Source organism: Lichenostomus cassidix, chromosome 3 (genome assembly GCF_008360975.1).
Source record: "Lichenostomus cassidix isolate B80296 chromosome 3, HeHo_3.0, whole genome shotgun sequence".
In the NCBI taxonomy this organism is placed as follows: Eukaryota; Metazoa; Chordata; class Aves; order Passeriformes; family Meliphagidae; genus Lichenostomus; species Lichenostomus cassidix.
This window is the reverse complement of record NC_139483.1, coordinates 49,780,712-49,790,496: the sequence shown is the minus strand read 5'-3', so window position 1 is coordinate 49,790,496 and position 9,785 is coordinate 49,780,712. Positions and strand designations below refer to the sequence as shown.

The 9,785-nt window shown below is 39.0% G+C and overlaps 1 long non-coding RNA gene across 1 annotated transcript in view; it reads right to left on the bottom strand.

The window, feature by feature from the left end:
* Positions 1-4,527: 4,527 nt before the first annotated feature.
* The window catches only part of LOC146439675 (uncharacterized), a 91,646-nt gene continuing 86,388 nt past the window's right edge, over positions 4,528-9,785 (bottom strand). The window contains exon 5 of the long non-coding RNA XR_014850874.1: positions 4,528-4,712. This is a non-coding gene — a long non-coding RNA (uncharacterized LOC146439675). The remainder of the gene's footprint in view (positions 4,713-9,785) is intronic.

The following is a 9,785-nucleotide window of genomic DNA, read 5'->3' as shown; positions in this document are numbered from 1 at the left end:
TGGAAAGGACCTGCCTCCCGCATCTTCAGTCTCTCCCATGAGGTGTTAACTATACACATTGGTAAGACCCTCTCCAGCCTTCTCTTCTCCTGAGAGAAGGGGCTGAACAGTCCCAGCTCTCTCAGACACTCTTCATACAACAGCTGCTCGAGTCCCCTAGTCATCTTTGTGGGCCTTTGCTGCTTCTACAACAGGTGAAACAACTGGACTTTTGTTTTACCCATTGGTGCTGCAGCAGCCAGGTAAGTTTTGACTGCATGAGATATGTTCTAACTTAACTAATATGTTATAAGTACTTTTTTTAATGACTTCTTGGAAGCAAATTACTAGTTAAAGCTAATCTGTGGGCAAAGCACTCTGCTGACTCATGTTACTTTGGTTCATTTAAGTGCCTAATAGGTCTGCAATTGTGAACATAGTACATGTAGAACATTTCAAGGATTTTTGCTGGGGTCTTACTGACTTCAAACTACAATTACTCATCGATCAAGTGAAAGGCTGTGTGGTGGCATATGTTATTTGAAGGTGAGAATGATCCACATTATCCTAAGGGTCTCTTCTTTTAGTGCTTTTTGTGCATTTGTTTTGCTTTCATTATTATTATTACCCAGCATTATCTGAGAATTGGTAGATTCATTCCCTGAATGTTTTTTTTTTCTTTTTTATTCTATCATCATGTAACATTCTTAAAAAATAAGTAAACAGCAGACTAGGTCAGTAACCACAGTATTTAATGTTACCACAAGTAACAGCACATGTAATACCGGATTTGTTACTAACATATACATTGGTTAAGCCCTACCTAAACTGACCAGTAGTGTTAGTGGCATCTTTCAAAAAAGAAATACATACAGAACACTTTTCAGAACAAAAAATCTCTCCCTGAAGATGAACAATCTTCAGTAAACAGCCAGCCTGTATTTACATTATTCACCATTTTCACCCAAGCATTTTTTCATGTAAGATATACAAGATCTGACACTGGATAAATAACTGTGAGGAACAGAAACCCCATTTACAGTGAGATTTGGAGCCATTTTATGATCTCAGTAAAAGATAATTTTTGAGCATGCCTTGCATAGGAAACTAGCACTACTGTTTCCATGGCTTGATACATATTCTGCCTGCATTTCATTTAGGAAATAAACATGTGTTTCTTTACCACCCAAACTTTAATACATTTCAGGGGAGAATGGCTCTTTTTTTAACTGTGACTCATTCTTTGCTAATTCAATCAAGCTGGAGCTGACAAAATAATGAAGATTTTGGAGGTATTTTTACCATGTTTGTCACTCCACCAAATGACAGTGCAAAGTTCCCTTGTCTGAATTTTGATCAAATACTTACCAGGAATGCTAAGCCTTTCAGAATCCCATAGTACCTGTTTCATGGCATGTGAGTTATTTGCTTTCATCTCCCCTTTACTGTATAAAAGAGGATCTAAGGCTGTAAAAACTTCAATCCAGAGATTCATGCAGCTGTACATAACAGATCCTTCCTCTCTCGTCATTGCAGCACAACATCAAACCAAACAAAATGTCTCAGAAAGCTACAGTATTTGCAATGAGGCTGTCACAGATCTCCTTTACTGCTTTTGAAAAAAGTGGCTGAGTGCCCAGCACCTGCCTCCATACTGACATTTTCTGAAGCACCAAGGTAAAAGAATCAACCTTTGTCAATATCATCTCAGTGATTTTTTAGAAACAATGAAATGAAAAGCCTCAGTCTCTGTGCTTGCTTCTTGAATACAGGATTAAAATAAAGGACACATGATTTTATTGATTTAATGAGGGATGGAGGCTTCAGTGGAGCATTCCTTATGATCAGAGAACAAGCCGTGTTTGCAGGTCTCACAACCAGTTCTTCCCCATTTGCTTGGCTTTCCCCATTTCTTGAGAATTTGTTTATGTTTTTGGCTGTTTAAATGACCCACAGAGTTCACTCCTGTGCTGCATGAAGCATTCAAATGCCTGCAGTGATTTCAGTCTGTCTCTATCAACAGGGAAAGAAAGAAAGACTGAAGGGATTGCAGCATAGTTCTGTAAACTAAAGAGATGAAGAAGAGAAGATCGGGAGAGAGAGAGGAAAAAACTTTTTAATGTTAGATAAAACACAGCAACAGGAATAACACCTCCTACCTATGAAGTAGGCTGTGTGCAGAATGCATTAATCTTTGAGTATATTTTATCTGATAGGAATCCCTCCCCCCAGCTATGAACTGAGATGTAAGCTAAAGGAGTTCACTCATAGTGTTTTGTGGTAGATTGATCCATGAACAGTGAGTTAATCTCCTCCCTTAGACCTTTTACCTTTGGGTTGGTTTCTTTTTTTTCTTTCAGTATTCATATGATACAAAATGACATTTTCATATGGTAATCTCTCCTCCTTGCAGCATTGCTCTTCAAGATTAGCCAGAAGGATGAAACAAAAAAGAACAGTGACTTCCCAGGAAAACAAAAAAAAATCCAACAAAAGGCAAAACCAAACTGAAAACTGAAATTCATTTCTTATTGTGAGTTTGGCTGTGTGATTATAACAGAGTTACTGAGGCTTGGCATATGTAAATATAACACAAGGGATGTAGGTTTATGTCATAAACACCTACAGTAATAGTTCTAGGTACATAAATAGAGATAAATAAACCAGATATACAGAATTTACTTCACCCACAGGTTAAACTTTATCCATTCCCTTTAGTGCTACTGACTCTGGGCTTGAAAAGTTAGAAGGATCCAGTGCCTGGGCGTGCAGTTTCCAAACCCAGCCCTTCCCCTCTCCCCATTTTGGTTTCCCCAAACTGAGCAACTAGCCCTCCCCCCATCTGCATTTCTCTCAGTAGGCAAGTGAGTCTGAAAACAGGGGGCAAAATAATTTCTTCCCAATTATCTTAAGCCATGCAAGATAACCTCTCTCTCAAGGGCTGATGCTAAAATATGCAGAGAGTTCTGATGTCTAGACAGTTATGAACTATAGGTGTAGGGCTCTGCACATGCAGAAGAGAAATGCATCCCAAATGAAGTGCTTTTATTAAAGTATAATCACTGGGATAACTAATTACGTCAATACCACATAGTTAATTAAACCCATTATAGTTACTATTCCCATGGAGAGGAGGTCAGACAAAGCAGCCATCCCCCTGACTCTGCTGTGCTAACAAAAGAGAGAGAAATTAAATATATTAAACAATGCTTCTCATTCAGGAGTTAGCAAGGCTCATTGAAAGAGCTTGAAACTGGATTTGAAGGGGGAAAAGGATAAAACTATCACTAGAGATAAGCCTAGGGTCAGCAGACCAGTGTTTGAAGGATGGTGTGCTAGCAAGGTCCTTCAGTCTGACCTCAGTGGAGGTAAGGGATGGAGAGTTGTGCACCTCAAAGACACAAGGGTTATTGATGCATTAGGAACCAGACAAATGCCTGAGAAGGGTCATGTAGAAATTAGGGTTACTCCCTCCAAAAAGTTACTGGAAGCAACAGCCCAATTGAAAGGCATCTGTAGCAAGGCACACAGCATGGGCAACAAACAGGAGCTGGAAGTCATTGCACACCAGGACAAGTGTGACATCGTGGAAATATGGTGAGTTGACTTGCATGACTGCAGTGCTTGCTGTGGATGGCTAAACTCTTCAGAAGAGTAGGCAAGGAAGGGAAATTTCAATTTCTTATTAATTATCCATATCTAAAGCAAAATTATCAAGATGCAGCTGGAGTAACATAGTCCAGCAATCCCATAGAGATCCTGCAATTTTTGAGAAGGAAAGGTATGAGTTCAGAAGTCTCAGAAATACACTTATACATACATGCTCACAGACAAATCTTCACAACGTTTGAGAGGTGTTTTCACCAAAAAATACAGACATTCCAATCATCAGTGTTTGTGATAATTGTCAAGTGAATGTTTTTCGACTTTTTATCCATGGACTCCTAGGGATCCACATCATATTCCAAAGAGGTCCATGAGTGGTGCCAAAGAAGTATATTTTCACATACACCTCACAGCAACCTACAAGAAGCTTCCACTGGAGTCCTCACCTCCCTGGAGATTTTGGAAATCCACAAGTCAAAAAAAGCTACTCTGATCCCACCCTGGAGGGAAAGAGGGAGGATGAGAAAGTGAGGCAAGAGGGGAGGGAGGAAGGAAGGGTTTAGGGAAGGAAAGCACTTAAAACTTTAATTTTTGTCTGAAAGAAAAATAGAATAACCTAATATTTGCAGGGAGTAAAATTTTGCTGCAAAATCATTTACCTATCTGAGGCAATTCGTAACATCATAATAATGACCCACCATCCCTTAAAACCAGTCAGAGTCATCATAATGGTATTATTAATTGTATTTATATTATTGTCTTATGTAGTGCTAGAAACTGCATTTCTAAAAAGACACCAAAAAAAGGCCACGTTCTCTTGAAAAGTTTAAATAGATAATAAAATCAATGAATAAAAGAAATTAAGTATTGTTAGTCCAGTTTTCAAGCAGACAAATGAGACACATAGCAATCAAGGATATGCTAATATTGTACATTACAAAGTACAATAAAAATTCCAGACTAGTTCCAGATGACCTGGTTTGCCCAGAAAGCCCACAAAGCACAGCTCCCTGAAGAGATAACAACTCACCTCAGAAATGACATGACTTCATCATTATGACACAGCACCCAAGTCAGGATGAGTGCAGATGTACCACACGTGACAAACTCAGTGTCACACAGGAAACCTGTGGCAGACACATTTACGCATGAGCTGGGAACATGCTGGAAGGGAGGCTAACCTGTCTAATGACGTTTCCCAAGGAAAACAGACAGGGAGTGCATTGTGTAAGTGGGGTACAGGACACCATGGGCACCATGGGCACTCCATTACTGAAGCTTTTATCATGGTCTTATTTTGTTGTGTTTGCTGAGTCAGCCTCAGTCATGAGGTTCATCCTGAGACCAACTCAAGTCATGATTCATTAGGGACTGGCCACACTTCCAAAATTAGAAGGATCCCTGAAAGGAAAAACTGTCCTGTTTATCTTTGTGGGTACCACTTTACATGCCCAAAGATAGTGTGATTATCATGAGTTCAAAATGAGATGAGAGAGGACATTGCTTCTCATTGTCTATGCAACCTAGTCTCAGCAAGAGCTCTTCACAGCACTACTGTTACACTGTAATAGGGGAGACATGGAGGAAACATGAGTTCAAAAACTAATCTGACACCTCTGAAATTTTGACAACACCTTATCTTTGACAAAACCTTGACAATACCTGCCCTCCACCTTAGCACACCCATTGTACTCCATCACACCACTCTAGCAAGTAACCACATCAAATACCAAGTCTGCTAGGGAAAGTGAAACCCAGAAGGATCCACAGTCAAGTATCTGCTGCAGTGAGAAAAACCAGAACATGAAGAGCCTTGAAGTAGGCTGGAGTGAGTAATTGTTCATTCAGGTGGCTGGAACCTCTTTTCCATACTGTTTCCCCACTGAACTTAGCTTAGACCAACCAAAGTCTCAAGATTTCAATACAGCAGGAAATACTTTGCAAAGCTCAGGTTCACAATCTCGTTGCTCATTCCCTATGCCAAGTGGTGAAAACAGTCCCTAGCATGCTTTTTGTTCAGATCACCCAAAACTCTCCCAATCAATTCACAGGTATGAACCAGAAATTAACTCAGAAGCTTTTCCAGTTACACAGTAAGACATACCCAAATTATTTCCTTCTTTGTAAACCAGCAAAATTAAATTATATGGGGACAGCCAGACCACGGCAACAGGACACAAGTCAAAGAAATGGCAGTGATACCATTTATTTTACTGTACAGAGGTAATTCAATTTGGGTATGACCATTGGTCCCCAGACAATCAGACATCATGCCTTGCTACTTTACTAATTTAGCACTTAATTTTCTGAACTTCCACTATTAATACTTGAAAACAAACCTTTTCTAAGTTGTCAAAATGTTTCAGACATATCAGAACAGTTTCTGAACTCATGTTTCCTCCAATTTCTTCATGCTTTTGCTTAAGGTTTGCTGCCATAAATTCATACCTGTCAGCAAGAAAACTGTGTGATCAAGTAAATAACAGGCAAGTCCTATATGGTTTGCTTGAGTTTTTAATTGGTAGACAGTCAGAAGGGACATTTAAGAAATAAGCTCTTCACTGAAGTGAACCAAATAACTTTGAGGTTCATGATATTGTTTTTATTCTTCTAAGAAATCTAAGCATACACTGTCAGAAAAAAAAAATATGTGAGTCTCTGAATGATATTTTTACTGTTGTCACATAACAGTTTTCTAATCCCAAATAGGACAGCTGTACTTGTCAAATGTTTTCACTGATACAAGTGCTCAGTTCCAATTCAAATCAAAGGCAGACCTGTGTGCTCTCCCTGTCAGAGTGCTAAGACCAATTAGAGAGAGCTCCAGACACCTACCAGAATGAGAACTCACTCTGGAATTAGTGTTAGTTACTGGTATTTTTTAAAATGCTCTTTTGAAAACCCAAATACACTAAAATTAAGAAATCTGAAATAAAGACCCTTATCGAGAGTAGCTTTTGCTGAAAAAAAAAATGATTCTACCATGTACACTCACAATGCTAAGTATCTTCTTCTAGCTTCCTGCCTTCAGGCACCAAGACCTCCAAACCTGTCTCTTTGGAAAAAACTGACCATCTGACTCATTTGCCCCAGAAGGACTTTACTTGTCACATAGAAGGCTTTCAGCATCTGAAGCAGGAAGGCACTAGCATTGAATCCTGTCTGTCCATTGCAGAAGCTAGTAGAGTGAAGTTATATATATACAAAGGCTATGTTAATTATTATAGGTGCTGTTTAGGAATGATCACTCATCCTTCTGCTTGATCATCCTTCATGAGTAAGAGGAAATTATGTGCTGTTATTCTCTCTGGAATGTTCACCTATACATATCAAGGAAAAGTGTGGATCAGTGCTTTTCGCTTGCTGGGAATTATTTATGTGAAGAAAGCACTGCAAACTTTATAAGCAGTAGATTGAAGTCATTGTCATCACCACTGAGCACAAAGATAGCCCAAAACTCCAGTTTTCCCTGCAGCTCCTTCCACTTAACAAGACAAAAGAATGCATACGGAGTAAAAGGCATCTTCACACCTTGCTGTAAAGAAACACTAAAGGGAGTCTGTCTGTAGCACAAATAGCCAAGGCTTCTTCCTTCAGCTGGGTGTGTTTTATTCAGACTGCATTTTCTCACTGCTGGAAACACTACTGAGGAAACCCAAATGCTACGAATACAAAACAACTGACATTGCTAAAGGTGGACTTGGAGACAACCTGTCCAGATTCTTCCATGTGCACCATCCTTCCTCCTTCAGACACAGACGTTAGTCCTGACAGCTTAAGTGGTGAATGGGCTGGATTTTGACAGCTGAAGATGAAGGACTCAGACAGGAGGAGAAATCACTGAGACTGATCAAGACCTGTGATGCTGGCTTTACACTGGGAATAGGCAAAATAATAAAATGCAGCTAAACACATGTTCTGTGATTTTCAAATTCACCCGAAGTAGTCACTCAATTTTCCAAGAGGTCATTGGTCAATCTGACTTGCACATAGGCAGGAGCATAACCATACTGTTGCAATGCTATCATTAAAGGTTAAAATGCAAACAAGATGTTTCAAGTTGTAATCAGCCAACAAACTCATCAGCATTATAGAAAAAAATGAGAAAAAGAAAAAATCAAACAGAAGAATTGGCTTTCCTATTCCCAACTTTGCTACTTTTGTCAAGGTAATTAAGGTGCATGTTCATATGGTAAAACTACCAAAATGTCTAATTAACATTCTTACTGAAAATATGATTCAATCAGTGTTAAAAACAATCTTGTCTTAAGTTGACAGAGCAATGCATACCAACCTGTGGGTAAATCAAAGAATTACAGGAGTGGAAATGAGCACTGAAGCTGTTCCTTTTGCTTCACCTAAAACAAAATCAGCTATATGTGTGTCATTTCTTAAAAAGGTCTTTGTAACGTATACACCAACTGCAATACCATAACCTCTGTGAGTAACCCATTTTAGATCTTTGCTGTCCTTATTATTACAAGGTTTTTATAGATGCCTTGCCTATTGCTTCTGTCTTACCCATCACAGACAGAAAGCACGCCTGTCTTCCACACCTTTCATTTATTTGTAAATTACTATACTATGTCCCTACTCAGTCCTCAAAAATTTCTTAATAGACTGAAAAAAAGCCATTTTGCTAAAACTTCCTCACAGCCATGTTTTGTAGCTCTCTGATCATTGTGTTTGCCCTCTTCCAGTCCCTCTGGCTAGTCCATGCTTTTCTTGAAGTTCAAGTCTGGAAACTGCTCTGTTTGAAGCCTCACCAATGCCAAGGAGGATCATTTCATACCTGCTGCACACCATAAATCTGTTTAACAAGAAGAGTGCAATGATTGCCTTGTTTGGTAACAGTGTGGTATGTAGGCTCATATTTAGATATTATACTCCCCATAGCCTTTCATAGGAAACTGCCACCCAACCAGTTATTCCCATTTTATATTTGGGCAGCTGACTATTCCTAACTGGGACTGTTCCCTTCTGGAAAGTATCTATTCCTTTCTGGAGAGAGCATCAGTGCCAAAGACTATTAGTTTGCCATCAGTTGTGCACAAGGAATCTGCACAGAGAAGAGAACAAAATCAGGTGGAGTCAAGTATAAGATTTTCACTGCTCTTTGTGAACTTTTCGTTGGGACCTACTGCCAATATCATCCAGAATGAGAAGCTATAAACTACCACAGACATGTACCAGGGATTAGGCAGACACATAATGGGGTACAAGCCTAAATTAAAACTCAGTCTTGTTCATCAAAAATTAAGAAACCTAGTCTTTCCACATTTCGAGAGTTAACCAGAGACTATTTATGGATCATTTATAAAAACCACATTTGCCTTGGTTAATTCACTCTTCTTGAGGTTCACATGCACAACTTGAAGTCAAGACATACGCAATGGGTAATGGCAAATTACTACCTTTATATGAGCTTCATTGGTTGTCTAATAACATTTTCAAGTGCATCCATACAACACCAAAAAAAAAAAAAAGTAAGCAAACTGTGTTACTTTTAAAAGATCAAACAATATCACCATCGGTTTAATTAGACACAAGCTATGATAATTTCTCTCAAGAAATGCAAGAGCTAAGAGTTCTGAGCCCCAAAACCATTTATTCTGTATTTCAGCCTCTAAGAACAGACCTAGGATGATCTGGCTAAACCTCTACTGGTCAGCCATGGGATAGCTTGCTCACAAAAATAGTTTCTTCTTCACCATCACAGTGACACAGCAGTAATGCTCCCACAGGGTGAAAGGACTTGCACAGACATTGTAACAAGTTGGTTTTGGGTGTTTTGGTTTATGTCGCTGGGAATTAGCTCATTAAACATAACAATGTCTAAAGCTTTTCTGAAACCTACTGAACTTTTGGCTTCTCCTGATGCCTCAAGGTTCGAATTACCAAGATGTGGGCACCACACTGAGCATAATTTTTTCCCATGCAATTGCCACAAATTTGTGAGGAAATAACTGCATGAAGAAGTGATCAGTTAGGTCACTAATAGACTGTTTGCACCTGCAAAAACCCAATTTGTTTCCATAACCATGGTAACCACTTATTTGTGGAATCACTTTTATTTTTTTAACAAGGCTTTTAAGTGTATTTTTTGGGGGGAAGCCCTCCATATGTAGTGATACATCTAAACAGAATGGCAAACTGGAGATTATTTGAAAACTGCACTATTCATAACGAGTTAGACATTG